This window comes from Pan paniscus, chromosome 2 (genome assembly GCF_029289425.2).
Source record: "Pan paniscus chromosome 2, NHGRI_mPanPan1-v2.0_pri, whole genome shotgun sequence".
NCBI classification, from domain to species: Eukaryota; Metazoa; Chordata; class Mammalia; order Primates; family Hominidae; genus Pan; species Pan paniscus.
The window spans coordinates 179,733,200-179,750,095 of NC_085926.1; the positions used below are offsets into that span (position 1 = coordinate 179,733,200).

At 42.3% G+C, this 16,896-nt stretch overlaps 1 pseudogene; it reads right to left on the reverse strand.

Moving 5' to 3' along the window:
- Nucleotides 1-983: 983 nt before the first annotated feature.
- On the reverse strand, nt 984-6,026 carry LOC100993925 (zinc finger CCHC domain-containing protein 10-like; annotated as a pseudogene).
- Nucleotides 6,027-16,896: the final 10,870 nt, after the last annotated feature.

A 16,896-nucleotide genomic window follows, 5' to 3' on the forward strand; every position in this document is an offset into this window, starting at 1 on the left:
AGTTAAAAAGACGTCACAGAACACTGTGATGTTAAACCAAAGACTCATCACAATAACAGCATTTTACTTTTAAGAAATATTGTGCAGTATTTCTTTTTAACATTTCATGCTAGATTTCAACTATGTATATCCTATGTAAACACACTAGATTAATCCTAGTCATTCATATTTATGCAGTAGACTGTCATATATGACCAGTTACCATACAAACTATAATACCATATTTTCAAAAATAGCAAAAGGCAATCTTTACGGAAGCTTAAAAAAGCGTTTAATAAAAGGCGACCAACATTGCCCTAATTTTCAGTAAAAATTACCTCTTTTTCCTACCTTTCCCCCTGCTTTGAATGGTACCTTTTATTGCATGTTAATACACAAAGATATTTCTAGCACTTCTACTTAAGTTAGCCTCTTACATGGCTGCCTTCTTTTCTGATACACTGACTTTTATCAGAAGGCACCAAGATTAGACTCCTAAGTAGTTTCAAATTTTCTGTCCCTTTTTAGGTTCCTCTAGAATAGTTTTCCTCAGAAAAGGATAACTTGAAAAACTTAAGGAACTAGAAGAAAATGAATGATGTAACACAGCAATTTGAAACTTACAGCATTCAAAAACTGTAAATATATTAATAGGCTCCTTGAACATACCACTAAGGACAAAAAGATAACTTTCTGAACATAAACGTAAAAATAGAGCACATTTATTAATAGTAGGAAAACTATGCTTACAGTAACAACATATTAAATCTTACATAACACACAGCCAAAAGCATTAGAAATCCACTGCCAGATATCCTGATGCACCATTGTGAAAGTATGTCTGATACACACCACTAACATATGTAACAAAGTATGGCATTTATTTCGCAGAGAGAAAAGATAGTTTCATCACACAAACAGATTTGCAGATTTCAGCTTTAAGTTCTAAGGATATATTTTATTTATTTATTATTTATTTATTTATTTGAGATGGAGTCTTGCTCTGTCGCCCAGGCTGGAGTGCAGGGGCACGCTCTCGGCTCACTGCAAGCTCCGCCTCCTGGGTTCACGCCATTCTCCTGCCTCAGCCTCCTGAGTAGCTGGGACCACAGGCACCCGCCACCGCGCCCGGCTAATTTTCTTGCATTTTTAGTAGAGACGGGGTTTCACCATGTTAGCCAGGATGGTCTTGATCTCCTGACCTCGTGATCCACCCGCCTCGGCCTCCCAAAGTGCTGGGATTACAGGCGTGAGCCACCGCGCCCGGCCTACGGATATAAAGATAAAAAATAAAAACAAGATTCACCCTTCAAATAAAAAAGTCTCTCTCTCTCTATAAGCCATGATTAATACTCTTTATGTTCTTACAATGTAAAACATTTAGAAACTTCTGAATTCTAGAAATGTTCACCAGTTAACCTACTTGGCCTTAACATATTCTAAATTCCCTTTCAAGAATCACATTAATGTTTTCAGTCCATCGGTCTAACATGGATGGAGTAACTGTATTTCTTTTTCTTCTTCTTTGGTGGTTCATCGTCAGAGCTGCTAACTGTGCTGGTGCTGCTGCTACTGGAAGAGCTGGAATCTGAGTCTGAATCAGAGGAGGAGGAAGAGGTTTGTGGAGGAGGCTGAGGATGAGGAACTAGAGGAAATTTCATGTGTCACTGTCCTCTGAGGAGGAAGAGGTAGATGTTTCTTCACTCTCTGATGAAGAATCACTTGCAGAACTGTCAGAGCTACTGGAACTGGTTACACTCTTAGACCTTTTTTATTTTTTATTTTTATTTTTTCTTGAGACGGAGTCTCCTTCTGTCGCCCAGGCTGGAGTTCAGTGGCGCGATCTTGGCTCACTGCAAACTCCGCCTCCCGGGTTCAAGCGATTCTCCTGCCTCAGCCTCCTGAGTAGCTGGGACTACAGGCGTCCGCCGCCACGCCCGGCTCATTTTTTGTAATTTTAGTAGAGACGGGGTTTCACTGTGTTACCCAGGATGGTCTCGATCTCCTGACCTCGTGATCCGCCCACCTCGGCCTCCCAAAGTGCTGGGATTACAGGCGTGAGCCACCGCGCCCGGCAGACCTTTTTCTCTTGGCCTTTCTTTCTACATTGGTTTCTCCAGTGCTTTGTTGTAATAATAATCTGTTTTCTTTTAAAGCTTTCTTTAGTTCTGCTGTCCTTCAGGGCCTATGTAGGTATTTTCTTTTTCCTGTGCATTTATAAGTCCAATGTCCAAATGCCAAGCAATTCTGACATCTTACATGTTGCTTATTTGCTTCAGCTTGTCTCTGGGCTATGAGCTGATGCATGGGAGTCGCCAAAAAAAAGTGTTTTAAAAATTTATTTGGGCCGGGCGCGGTGGCTCATGCCTGTAATCTCAGCACTTTGGGAGGCCGAGGCGGGCGGATCACCTGAGGTCGGGAGTTTGAGACCAGCCTGATCAACATGGAGAAACCCTGTCTCTACTAAAAATACAAAGTAGCCGGGCATGGTGGTACATGCCTGTAATCCCAGCTACTGGGGAGGCTGAGGCAGGAGAATCGCTTGAACCCGGGAGGCAGAGGTTGTGGTGAGCCAAGATGGTGCCACTACACTCCAGCCTGGGCAACAAGAGTGAAACTCTGTCTCAAAAGAAAAAAAAAATATTTGAATTAAATTTTCCTTTTTCATGAGAAGGCACATGAATGCCAAAATTAGCAATTTTTAGTAGTAGAAGAACACTTCTTCCCTCTGTGTCCACCTTTGTTTCAGTTCATGGGGTCTCCATGCAGCCACCAGGGAAACAGCCCTCATGACTAGAAACCCAGAGGTCTTCCTAGATGCTGCCTTCCTTTAAATCACCCACAGGTAATTACCAAATACTTCCATTCCTTCTCCAGTTTATTCTGGAATTCAGCCTTGCTCTTATCACCATCATCTCCAACTAGAGTCACATTCACAGTCCTGGTCTTGGAAGTTCAGATTGCCTTCTGCATATTATAGCCAGAGTGATTTTTTTCTAAACTATATTCTGTTCTCATGTACCTTCTGCTAATAACCTTTTTTTCTTGAGTCGGGGTCTCACTCTGCCACCAGGCTGGAGTGCAGTTGTGTAATCATAGCTCACTGGAACCTCAACCTCCTGGGCTCAAGCAATCTTCCCACCTCGGGCCGGGCGCCGGTGGATCACGCCTGTAATCCCAGCACTTTGGGAGGCCGAGGAGGGCGGATCACGAGGTCAGGAGATTAAGACCATCCTGGCTAACACAGTGAAACCCCGTCTCTACAAAAATACAAAAAAATTAGCCGAGCCGTGGTGGCGGGCGCCTGTAGTCCCAGCTACTCGGGAGGCTGAGGCAGGAGAATGGCGTGAACCCGGGAGGCGGAGCTTGCAGTGAGCCGAGATCTCGCCACTGCACTCCAGCCTGGGCGAAAGAGCAAGACTCCGTCTCAAAAAAAAAAAAAAAAAAAAAAAATCCCACATCAGCCTCCCAAGTAGCTGGGACCTCAGGTGTGTGCCACCATGCCCAGCTGATGTTTTTATTTTTATTAAAGACGAGCTGGTTTTGAACTCCTGGGCTCAGCGATCCTCCTACCCCACCCAGTCTCCCAGAGTGCTGGGATTATAGGCGTGAGCCAATGTGCCCAGCTGTTTATAATCTTTTAAAGGTTCCTTCAGGACAAATTCATGCTTCTTGGTACTCCAAGGACCTTCTCTCTCTGGCTCTAACCTGTTTAGCCTCATTTGCAGAAAACATTTCACTTATTTCCCTATCTCTGGTCCCACTGGCACCTCTACTGGTATACACTTGTGCTATGGCTTCCTGAAAGGCAATGCCATCTCTCTTTTTGTATATTCTGCTCCAACTGACTGGAATGTTCCTCCCTCTGATCTACCTTTGCTGCCTATCTCGTATTCATCCTCCATGTCTCAACTGAGATAGCACTTCCTCCATGCCCCCTTCAGGTTGGCTCAGGTACCTATGTGCTATGTACTATGTGCCCATGTGCTCCCACCCCATGCTGAACATCTCTCATGCTGGCCATTCAGGTCCTTAGTTACACTTTGAGTGTAATTGCCTCTTTACTTGCTGACTCATCCTGTAGAATGTAAGTCCCCTCAGCGAGGGGATTGCATCGTGTACATTGCTGAATACCCTATGCCTAGCACAGTTCTTGTTGCAATACAAGTTTGTGGATTTGAGTGAATGTATAAATAAATGACTGGGTATATTAGATGTTTTCCAGCAGTCTGTACATTTAAACCCAGATCATAACAACAATTTCCATCTGAAAAATTTATTTTGTGCCAGGCAGGCTTAAGAGGTTGTAGGTATTATAAATTTAATTCTTAACATCATCCCATGGAGTAGACATTGTTAGCACCATTTAATGGGGATGCTGAGATGCAGAGAAGTTAAGCCACTCGCCCTCATTCATAAAGCAAGTGAGGGGCAAACTTAGGATGGTAAGATTGTCTGATCTCAGATCTTGTGCCCTTAAACTAACAGCTGCTTTGGGATTCTGCCTCTGCTGTTTTCAGTTGGTCCTGATGCTAATGGAGGGCTCTGCTGGGTACAGTGGATCTGCACTTGGTCTGGTGGAGATGTCTATATTCTCTGGTGGAGATGTCTATACTCTTCAGAAAACAAGAGTAGGTGCTTATCACTTTCTTTGTCAGAGTAGGGCCAGTCAAGAAGGGATCATAGAAGTACTTTTTCCCAGTGGGCCAGAATAAATATTTAGAATATCCAGTTTTATATGTAATGTTTAACTTTTTATTTTGAAATAATTTTAACTTAGTTGCAAGAATCGTAGAAAGAATTCCTATATACCTGTCAACCAGCTTCACCAATTGTTAATATTTTGCCCAATTTGTTTTACTTTTTTCTCAAAAAAAAAAAAAAAAAAGTGTGGCCAGGCACGGTGGCTCACGCCTGTCATCCCAGCACTTTGGGAGGCTGAGGTGGGCGGATCACCTGAGGTCGGGAGTTTGAGACCAGCCTGACCAACGTGGAGAAACCCCATCTCTACTAAAAATACAAAATTAGCCGGGCAGGGTGGCACATGCCTTTAATCCCAGCTACTTGGGAGGCTGAGGCAGGAAAATCACTTGAACCCACGAGGCAGAGGTTGCGGTGAGCCGAGATCGTACCTGGGCTCCTATAGCAAAATTGCGTCTAAAAAAAAAAATTGTTTTCTTTTTTGAACCGTTTAGGTTCCAGTCATCTTCCCTCTTTACCCCTAAGTAATTCAGCATGTATCTCCTAAGAACAAGGGCATTTTCTTCCATAATCACAGCAGTTATTAAATTCAGAAAATTTAACATTTATTAAATACTATTACTGATATTCGAGTTTCACAAAGTACCTCAACAACGTCCTTAGGCCAGGCAGGGTGGCTCATGCCTGTAATCCCAGCATTTGGGGAGGCTAACTCAGGATAGATGACTTGATCCTAGGAGTTCAAGACCCGCCTGGGCAACATAGTGAGACCTTGTCTCTACTAAAAAAAATTTAAAAAAGAAAAAATATATATAATGTCACTTATAGAATTTTCCCCCAATACAGAATCTAGTCTAGTGCATTTGTTATTTGTCTTTTTTTTTTTTAAAGCTCCCCCTCAGTGTTTTTCTGAACTCTTTTGAGCACGTGCCCTTAATCAAGTTCAGAGATGGCTGTGTTTGTTATGATCTAGTGTGTTTGGCCAGGAGTTAGATACTGAGACCCCAGGTTTGCCCCGCTTTTGGCTTTGAAAAGTTCCTGAGGCCTCAGTTTTTTTTTTTTTTTTTACACCTGCTAACAGGGAAATGGGAGAATTGGACTTAAGCATGTCCAAAAATCCTCTCACAGCCCTCAAGGGACCACAATAAATAAATAAACAACAACAAAAAATTTTGTGAAGCTTTCTTAAAAAAAAAAAAAAAGTAGAAAAAAAGCCTGCCTCCTTCAGAATCTGTCAGTTCTGAAAGCCTGCTAAATGATTTTATTTTCCGGATGTCTTACCTCTCTGATGTTGTCTTTTCTTCTGCCATTATCTTTTGCAAATGCTTGGCTGACAGTCTTTTCATCTTAGAAGTATTTTGAACATAATATGATGTTTATTTAATGTCTCATGTGCTTCAGGAGATAATGACCAGAAGAAGGAACTGTTTACCCATTTTTTGAGCACTATGGCTTATTCAGCTCCAGACTTTCCAGAGAGCCTGTATTAATTTGTCTTTATTTTGTCAGTTTGAAGTTAGATTAGCACTTGTGAGTTTTAATCTTTCTTTTCTGAAATCTGATGTGAATTTTTTTCCCAGATTCCTTGGCATTGACACTTCATGTTCATGAGTTTCGTAACCCAGATGCAAACATTTTGCTGGAAAATCCATAAGGTGGCTGCAAAGTGGTAAAATTTTTTTTTTTTTGAGATGGAGTCTCACTCTGTTACCCAGGCTGGAGTGCAGTGGCACAACCTCGGCTCACTGTAACCTCCGCCCCCCGAGTTCAAGCGATTCTCCTGCCTCAGTCTCCTGAGTAATTGGGATTACAGGCGCCTGCCACTGCGCCTGGCTAATTTTTTCGTATTTTTAGTAGAGATGGGATTTCACCATCTTTGCCAGGCTGGTCTGGAACTCCTGACCTCGTGATCCACCCGCCTCGGACTCCCAAAGTGTTGGGATTACAGGCGTGAGCCACCACGCCTGGCGCAAAGTTGTAAAATTGTGAGAATGACATTTTAGCCTCAAAATTTCAAAAATAATTTTTATTTTCTCCTCCCTGCCCCCTTAATTACTATTTCAAGAGAATGGCAGATTTTAAGGTGGCAGGTATTTGTTACGTCAAAAGTTATTTTTCCTCACGGAAATTACATACAGATCTAAAACATCTGTGACTTCAAACATCTGTGAGCATTTGCTGAGTGCCTGCTCTGTTCAGGTACTACTTTGGCCCTGGGGATGCAGCAACGAATTGGAGCAATGAGTTTGGAAGGGGAGAGAGATTGTATACATATAATTTCAAAGGTCAGATAAGTGCTCTGCTAGAAGTACTGACATGCGTAAAGGAGTGATCAGCTCTGCCAAGAGCAATGAGATGAGCCTGTTCCCATGTTTATTAGCTTTAAAGCCTTAATATGTCACTTTGCAGGCAATCCGTGAATTATTCCCTGAGGGATGTTTCTACTTCACCTTCCCATTTGATACAGGTTCACTGAACTCTGAGCTCTTTGAAGGATGTAACTGCTTTTTGTATCGTCAGTGAACCAGCAGGGTGTCTAAGCTTGAAGCTGGGCACATAGTAGGCCCACAACAAACATTTGCTGAAATCACAAGTCACATTGAGGCCTGGCGCGGTGGCTCACACCTGTAATCCCAGCACTTTGGGAGTCCGAGGTAAGCAGATCACTTGAGGTCAGGAGCTAAGACCAGTCTGGCCAACACGGTGAAACCAAGTCTCTACTTAAAGTACAAAAATTCCCGGGCGTGGTGGCAGATAACTGTAATCCCAGCTATTTGGGAGGCTGAGGCAGGAGAATTGCTTGAACCTGGGAGGCGGAGGTTGCAGTGAGTTGAGCCGAGATCACGCCATTGCACTCCAGCCTGGGCAACAAGATTGAAATTCCATCTCAAAAAAAAAAAAAAAAGTCTCATTGATATTAATAGTTTTCTAATAAGGGCCACCCCATTTGGTGTTGTCAGAAATAGAGTTCACTCCTCTGATGTTTTCACATTAAGGAGCCAGCTAGACATGAAATACAAGTTGGGAATGGGGGAATGGTATTCCCACCCTGTAGCATGTAAGGCATGAGAGGTATCTAAGGCATCTCCAAAAGGCTGTGAATCTTTTGAATTTGGAGAAAGCCAGGAAGTTCTAGAGTAGGCAAGTCCGATCCAGTCAAGACTTCTGGAGTGACTGTGTAAGGAAGGGGAGAGGGAATATGGGGAGAAGGGATATCTCAACACAGAAGTTCCCTCAATAAAGTGGGGTGGGAATGGGGCAGTTCTGGGCAAGTTTAAAAACTGTGTGCTCTCAATTTTTCAATAAAGGAAAATCCTGGCTTGTGAGATCGCAAACATTGTGAGCCTCTGTGTTTTTTCATATTTTCTACATTGAACTTGTACTGCTTTGCTAACCAACAAAAGCTAATTTTAAATAATCTTGATATGCTTGGAATGATGAGTCCAAAAACAAGATGTTTTGGGATCTGGATGGAGGAGATGTGGATAAACAGGACCAAGTGTGAGAAAGGAGCCCTTTTGGTTGACTAAAAGCTCAATATGATCAAGCAGTGTGTTCAGGCTGCTGCCCAAATGGTGATGTCATCTGGAGTATTGACAGCATGACATGTGGCCTAGTTTCTTGAGGAAATAATCAGAAATGAAGGCACAAATTTATCAACAAAGATGTTCATTGGCATTTCATTTCTAAGAGTGGGAAGTGTAGGTAAATTGTATGCTCCAAAATAGGGGCGCAGAATTAAATCATGCAATATGAAGCTATGAAAATTTATTCAAAGAATAACTAAATGATATAGTGAATATTTTTATATTAATACTTTCATATAAAAAATAAAAGCAGAAGACTTTCACCTAGACAAATATTCTCCAAACGACAGATACAAAGGGGAATTAACAGACATAAAGTGTCCTGAGCAAGGGAGAGGATATTAGGTTTATTTTTATATAGTACAAGAAGACCTGGATAGATACTATGGATGGAAGTTATAATCCAAAACAAAGGTGGAGGCCAGGTGCGGTGGCTCATGCCTGTAATCTAAGCACTTTGGGAGGCCCAGGCAGGCAGATCACCTGAGGTCAGGAGTTTGAGACTAGCCTGGCCAACATGGTGAAACCCCGTCTTTACTAAAAATACCAAAATTAGCTGGGCGTGGTGGCACATGCCTGTAATCCCAGCTACTTGGGAGGCTGAGGCAGGAGAATCGCTTGAACCTGGGAGGCAGAGTTTGTAGTGAGCTGAGATCATGCCACTGAACCCCAGCCTGGGCGACAGTGCCAGACTCCGACTCAAAAAAAAAAAAAAAAAAAAGGGTTGGCTTTTTTGGTTTTATCTTTACTTTACTCATTAGCTATTATACCAACAATGCTGTAACAGTGGTGACATTTATTTTATTTTTATTTTTATGTTGAGACAGGGTGGTGCTCTTTTGCCCAGGCTCAAGTGCAGTGGGGGCCATCATGGCTTATTGCAGCCTCAACCTCCTGGGGCTCAGTTGATCCTCCCACCCCAGCCACCCTGGTAGATGGGACAACAGGTGCAAGTCACCGTGTCCAGGTATTTTTTCTATTTTTTGTAGAGATGGGATCTCCCTATGTTGCCCAGGCTGGTCTAGAAATCCTGGGCTCAAGTCATCCACCCACCTTGGCTTCTTAAAGTGCTAGGATTACAGGTGTGAGATACTATGACTGGCGGAAAATTGTTCTTATTTATTTTTAGTTTTTGAGATGGAGTCTCACTCTGTTGCCCAGGCTGGGGTGGAAAATTGTTTTTAAAAGAGAAAAATATTAGCTATTGTTTGATCACCTTTAATGCCTCACCTGTCAGGCTATCTTGTTCTTTTCTGGTACTTGTCAATTTGTACACATACTTTTAGCATGCAGTCATTGTAAAGTTCACAAATGGTAGGTAGTCACGTGTTTCTGTGTTTCCCTACACCATGGCAGATCCCACTAACTCATGGCTACTGGGATGCAGGCTCAAAGTCATTTTCTTTTCTTTTTCTTTTCTTTTCTTTTTTTTTTTTTTTTGAGATGGAGTCTTGCTCTGTTGCCCAGGCTGGAGTGCAGAGGCGTGATCTCGGCTCACTGCAACCTCTGCCTCCCGGGTTCAAGGGATTCTCCTGCCTCAGCCTCCCGAGCAGCTGGGATTAGAGGCATGTGCCACCACACCCAGCTAATTTTTGTATTTTTAGTAGAGATGGGTTTTCACCATGTTGGCCAGGCTGGTCTCGAGCTCCGGACCTCGTGATTTGCCCGCCTCGGCCTCCAAAGACTCAGAGTCATTTTCATCATACTTCTTTGAGATGCCACAACCAATCATAATAAAAATAGCCAAAATAGAGCCAGGCACTGTTCCACGTGCTTTACTTAAACTAAGTCATTTAGGTTGATTTTAACAACCTTGTAAACTTGATCCTGTTATTCCTCATTTTACAGATGAAGAAGCAGAGGCTTAGAGAGGTTAAGTCATTTTGTCCCGTTGACAGTACTTGGCATGGAGAGTGAAACTCTTCAGGCATCTTACTATAGATTTTATTAAGCACTATTTTTTAAAAATAGGAAGACATCATTAACAATTTATTTAAAAAAATTTTTTTGAGGCAGGGTCTCACTCTATTTCAGGCTGGAGTGCTGTGGTGTGATCAAGGCTCACTGCCACCTTGACCTCCTGGGCTCACTGCCACCTTGACCTCCTGGGCTCAATTGATCCTCCTGCCACATTCTCCCAAGTAGCTGAAACCACAGGCACATGCGACCATACCTGGCTAAATTTTTAATAATTTTTTTTTGTAGAGATAGGGTCTGGCTATGTTGCCCAGGCTGGTCTTGAACTCCTGGGCTCAAGTAATCCCTTTTGCCTCAGCCTCCCAAAGTGCTGAGATTACAGGCATGAGCCACTGCACTTGGCCAACAATTTCCATTTTACTCCATAATTTCCAAAATTATCATGTGCAATGATTATGTAAAAGTAAAAGTCTTTATTATAATTAAGACTAGGCCGGGCATGGTGGCTCACGCCTGTAATCCCAGCACTTTGGGAGGGTGAGGCAGGCGGATCATGAGGTCAGGAGTTCAAGACCAGCCTGACCAACATGGGAAATCCCGTCTTTACTAAAAATAAAAAAATCAGCTGGGTGTGGTGGCGGGCACCTGTAATCCCAGCTACTGGGGAGGCTGAGGCAGTAGAATCGTTTGGACCCGGGAGGCCGAGGTTGCGGTGAGCCAAGATTGCACCGTTGCTCTCTAGCCTGAGTGACAAGAGCGAAACTCCACCTCAAAAAAAAAAAAAAAAAGACTAAAACTGGAATAAAGATGTTCTGTCACTGGTTATTTAAGCAAAAGCTGGGTAGTTACTTCTTAGGAATCTTAGATGGCATGAGAGTTATACTTGGGGTAAGGAGTTAGACCAGGCTCCAGCTGAGAATTTTCCAGCTTTGTAATTTTATGAATCTGTAAGTAGGTAACTTTCATAGAACATAAAATGGTCTTCTGCTAGGAACAAACAAAACACAAAATCAAAAACACTTTTCCTTGTGTTAAGTGCATTTGTAAGCAGCTGGTTGAAATTCTTTTTTTTTTTTTTTTTGAGACAGAGTCCTGCTCTGTCACCCAGGCTGGAGTGCAGTGGTGTGATCTCGGCTCACTGCAAGCTCCTTCTCCAGGTTCACGCCATTCTCCTGCCTCAGCCTCCTGAGTAGCTGGGACTCCAGGCGCCTGCCACCACGCCCAGCTAATTTTTTATATTTTTAATTAGAGACGGGGTTTCACCATGTTAGCCAGGATGGTCTCGATCTCCTGACCTTGTGATCCGCCCTCCTCATCGTCCCCCGCAATATTTTAAGAAAATAAAAATGAGAACAAAAATCAACGAAAAGTGTAATGAAAACAATAGTGTTTCCTTCAAAATGAAAAATATTTATATAATTGATAAAACTGTACCTGGATTCAACAAGGAAAAAAAGACAGAAATCACCAATATCAGGAATAAAAGAGGTGACATCAGTAAAGATCCTAAGTATAAGCATTAAAGAATAATAGAATAAGAAAGGAATATTATGGGAAACTTCATGTCAGTAAATTTGACCCCTTAGATGATATTAACAAATTATTATTATCATCATTATTATTATTATTATTATTATTATTTTGAGATGGAGTCTCGCTCTGTCGCCCAGGCTGGGGTGCAGTGGCATGATCTTGGCTCACTGCAACCTCCGCCTCCTGGGTTCAAGCGATTCTCCTGCCTCACCCTTCCAAGTAGCTGGGACTACAAGTGGGTGACCCCATGCCTGGCTAATTTTTGTATTTTTAGTAGAGACGGAGTTTCACCATGTTGGCCAGGCTGGTCTTGAACTCCTGACCTCAGGTGATCCGCCCACCTCGGCCTACCAAAGTGCTGGGATTACAGGTGTGAGCTGCCGTGCCTGGCCAAAATGAACAAATTCTTTGAAACACATTACTTACCAAAACTAACACAAGAAATAGAAAATATGAATACTCCTATATTTATTAAAGAAATTGCATTTGCAATTGAAAATTTTACCCTCAAAACAAATAAAACTCTCCAAAAAGTCACATTAGGTTAAAGCTGTTCAAATAAAATTTTGTTTTTAATTCATTCCTCCATCACTCTCAAATTTAGCAATTGTATTCCTCAATGTTAGATTTTATAAGTAAGACTCTGCTACATTCCTCAGTTCTATTTCACAATGGCTTATTCTGCTTACATAGTCATTTGGTTTGCCTCTGTTCATATTTTGGCATGTATTTTAATTCGGGCCCAGTTTTTAAAAATAAACTTAAAAAAATTGAAATATGACAGCCCATCAGAAAACTACACAGGCCCTAAGTGCACAGTTTGATGAGTTTTCACAAAACAGGTACAAACTCTTGTAAACAGCATGTAGATCAGAGATAGAACACTACCAGCACCTCAGAAACCCACCTCATGTTCTCTCTCAATCACCAAACCCTTTCCAAATCTCCCCAAAGTTAACTACTCTTCTTACTTCTAATACCGTAGATGAGTTTTACCTATTTTTAAACCTTGTATAAATGAAATCACACAGTATACGCTCTTTTGTATTTGGCTTCTTCCTTTCAAAATTGTGTTAAAGGACTGGGCGCAGTAGCTCACACCTATAATTCCGGCACTTTGGGAGGCTGAGGCAGGTGGATGGCATGAGTCCAGGAGTTTGAGACCAGCCTGGGCAACATGGTGAAACCCCACCTCTACAAAAATTACAAAAATTAGCTGGATGTGGTGGCGCACGCCTGTAGTCCTGGCTACTAGTGAGGCTGAGGTGGGAGGATCACTTGAGCACAGGAGGTCGAGACGCAGTGAGCTGAGCTGGCACCACTGCATTCTAGCCTGGGTTACGGAGCAAGGCCTTGTCTCTGTTAATGACATCCATTATTATTACTGTATCGATTTTATTGCATGAATACATTATAATTTATTTATTCTATTTATTAGACCAAATTTTTACAGCGAAATGGATGTATTATAGAATGCTCACTGCATTTTTCCTGTGTCCTTTATTGTAGCATTTTAAGGTGACAAACCTAATAAATTGATGGCATGCACACAGGGCATGATGGCATTTCCCCATGTGAAAACACAGGTTTATTTGAGCAGTGGTGATTGCTTCGTCCTCTCCTGCAGGTTGTTACAAGTAGGTCTTGAGGAGTATACAGATACTATGCAGTTTGTTACCATTTGCCTGAAGATCTTTAGCATGGCATAAAAATACATATATTTAAAAAAATTTTTTTTGAGATGGAGTTTCACACTTGCTGCCTAGGGTGGAGTGCAATGGCGTGATCTCAGCTCACTGCAACCTCCGCCTCCTGGGTTCAAGCGATTCTCCTGCCTCAGCCTCCCGAGTGGCTGGGATTACAGGTATGTGCCACCACGTCCGGCTGATTTTGTATTTTTAGAAGAGACGAGGTTTCTCCATGTTTGTCAGGTTGGTTTCAAACTCCTGACCTCAGCTGATCCGCCCGCCTCAGCCTTCCAAAGTTCTGGGATTACAGGCGTGAGCCACCATGCCTGGCCTTTTGTTTTAACTATCATAAAATTGGTATATTTGAGAAATGGGAGCCTTTGGATCATAACATTTCAGATAGATGGTTCTTTAGATAATATAAATTGTTGCATTATTTTGTGAAGATAATTGAATGGCTTACCAATAATTATCAAAAATTCTTAAAAAAAAACCCCACATTCTTGTGACTAGTAAATATCCCTGTAAGAGAGACAGTACAGTCCAGGTTCAAATCCATGCTTTCTTGCTTACTGGCTGTGTGACCTTGAGCAAATTCATTATTTTTCTCCACTATATTTCATCATTTGTACTTACCTCTTAGTGTTATTTTGATGACTAATTAAATTAATAAAGCTATTATTAAAAAAATAAGGAATCAGCTGGGCATGGTGGCTCACACCTGTAATCCCAGCAATTTGGGAAGCCAAGGTGGGTGGATCACCTGAGGTCAGGAGTTCAAGACCAGCCTAGCCAACATAGTGAAACCCCGTCTCTACTGAAAATACAAAAATTAGCAGAGCATGGTGGTGCCCACCTGTAATCTCAGCTACTCGGGAGGCTGAGGCAGGAGAATCCAGGATGATTCTGTTGAACCCAGGAGGCAGAGGTTGCACTGAGCCAAGGTCACACCACTGCACTCCAGCCTGGGTTCCAGAACAAGACTGTCTCAAAAAAACAAACAAACAAAACCATATATATATGTATATGGAATCTCGACAAAGATTTATGTTTGAAGATACTTGTTTCTAAGGTATTCATAATAGTGAAAATTTGAAACCAACCTGGAATTTGAATCCAATCCTGGAAAAGTGAGAAAATAAGTAGGAGTTTACTATTTATATAGTGAGATGTTAACAACAAAACAACATTGCCAATGAATTTATAAAAATTGTGGAGCCTGGGCGTGGTGGTTCATGTCTATAATCCCAGCACTTTGGGAGGCCGAGGCAGGTGGATCACGAGATCAGGAGTTCAAAAACAGTCTGGCCAAGGTGGTGAAATCCCGTCTCTACTAAAAATACAAAAATTAGCCAGGCGTGGTGGTGGGTGCCTGTAATCCCAGCTACTCAGGAGGCTGAGGCAGGAGAATTGCTTGACCCCAGGAGGCAGAGGTTGCAGTGAGCTGAGATAGCACCACTGCACTCCAGCCTGGGTGACAGAGCAAGACTCTGTCTCAAAAAAAAAAAAAAAAAAAAAGATTGTATACAGTTTGATCACAATTATATAAATTATATAAAAACATTCATAGCAAAAAGATTTGGAGTATATACATAAAAATGTTACCTCTGAGTGGTGATATTCTGTTGTGGATTTAATTTTTTTATTATTACTATTATTATTTTATATTTTCCAGAATTAACCAACCTTCTTTCCTTCTTTCCTTGCTCCTCTCTTTCTCTCTCTCTCTTTCTGACTTTTTTTGTAGAAATAGGGTCTTGCTCTGTTGCCCAGGCTGGCCTCATACTCCTTGCCTCAAGTGGTCCTGCCACCTAGGCCTGCCAAAGTGCTGAGATTATAGATATGAGTCACTGTGCTCAGCTCAGAATTAAGTTTCCGGAGCATTATCTTTCTAATCAGAAGAGAACACAAAACAAAAATTAAATCATCACTAAATATTATTTAAGGGAAAAGCAGGGCCCTTAGTTGTGAGCCAGCTTGACCTCTGGTGAGGCTGAGAAGCCTGAACCTTCTAACCATAGCTGTCCTCTTGGCCTGTTTTTCTATGGATGCATTATGTTAGTGAGTGCACTTCAGCAACTGTTTGCCAAGTTCTGGATTTTTTAATAATTCCTCTTCATTCTTTTTTATATGAGAAGGTAGTGACCGTCCTGGAAATATATGTCATTTCAGCACTCCAGTTGGCTCTGGATCCTGAATTGTTGCAGCCTGTTTGCCTGGTAATCTCCTTGTCTGTGTAAGTTGTTAGGGGCAACCAAAGGCAGCTGATCACTTAATTGTTGAAGGCCAGAAACCTGGCTCTTTCATTAGTTCCCATCATGTTCTTGAGAGCAGCCAGTGTTCGGCCTCGCCAGGTTTTCCATCCTTTCTAATTGAAATGGTATACTTTTCTTTGGTGTACTCACTGAGACTTTAGCCTGATGAGTGGTATACAGAAACAGCTGCATACTAAAACAAATTAAAAATTTTCTATTGTTGATCATAGATAATCTATTTAAGGCAGATAAATGAAACCATCTTGGTGTCAATGACATACAATAGAGTGTTTTTGTTTTTTGGGTTTTTTTGTTTTTTTTTTTGTTTTGTTTGCTTGTTTGTTTGTTTTTGAGACAGAGTCTCGCTCTGTCGCCTAGGCTGGAGTGCAGTGGCGTGATCTTGGCTCACTGCAAGCTCCGCCTCCCGGGTTCACACCATTCTCCTGCCTCAGTCTCCCGAGTAGCTGGGACTGCAGGCGCCCACCACCATGCCTGGCTAATTTTTTGTATTTTTAGTAGAGACGGGGTTTCACTGTGTTAGCCAGGATGGTCTCAATCTCCTGACCTTGTGATCACCCCTCCTCGGCCCCCCAAAGTGCGGGGATTACAGGCGTGAGCCACCGTGCCCGGCTTGTTTTTTTGTTTTTGAGACAGAGTCTCGCTCTTTTGCCCAGGCTGGAGTGCAGAGGTGTGACCTCGGCTCACTGCAACCTCCGCCTACTGGGTTCAAGTGATTCTCCTGCCTCAGCCTCCAGAGTAGCTGGGACTACAGGCGCCCACCACCATGCCCAGCTAATTTTTTTTTGTATTTTTAGTAGAGACAGGGTTTCACCATATTGGTCAGGCTGGTCTCAAACTCCTAACCTCGTGATTTGCCTGCCTCGGCCTCCCAAAGTGCTGGGATCACAGGCATGAGCCACTGCGCCCGGCCCAGTTTTTTCTTTGCTTAAAATTGGCATCACACTGTTCCATGTTTTCTTTTTCATTTTTGTTAGGTTACTGATTGAGAATCCTCAAATACATGGAAATTGTGGGTACCTTGTCTTTTTTTTTTGCAAGATGGAGTTTCACTCTTGTTGCCCAGGCTAGAGAGCAGTGGCGTGATCTCAGCTCACTGCAACCTCTGCCTCATGAGTTCAAGTGATTCTCCTGCCTCAGCCTCCCTTGTCTTCATATCAAGCAGTATTGACTTCCAATGAGTCTGTTTCCTTATGTAGTCTAGAGTATTGGTATTTT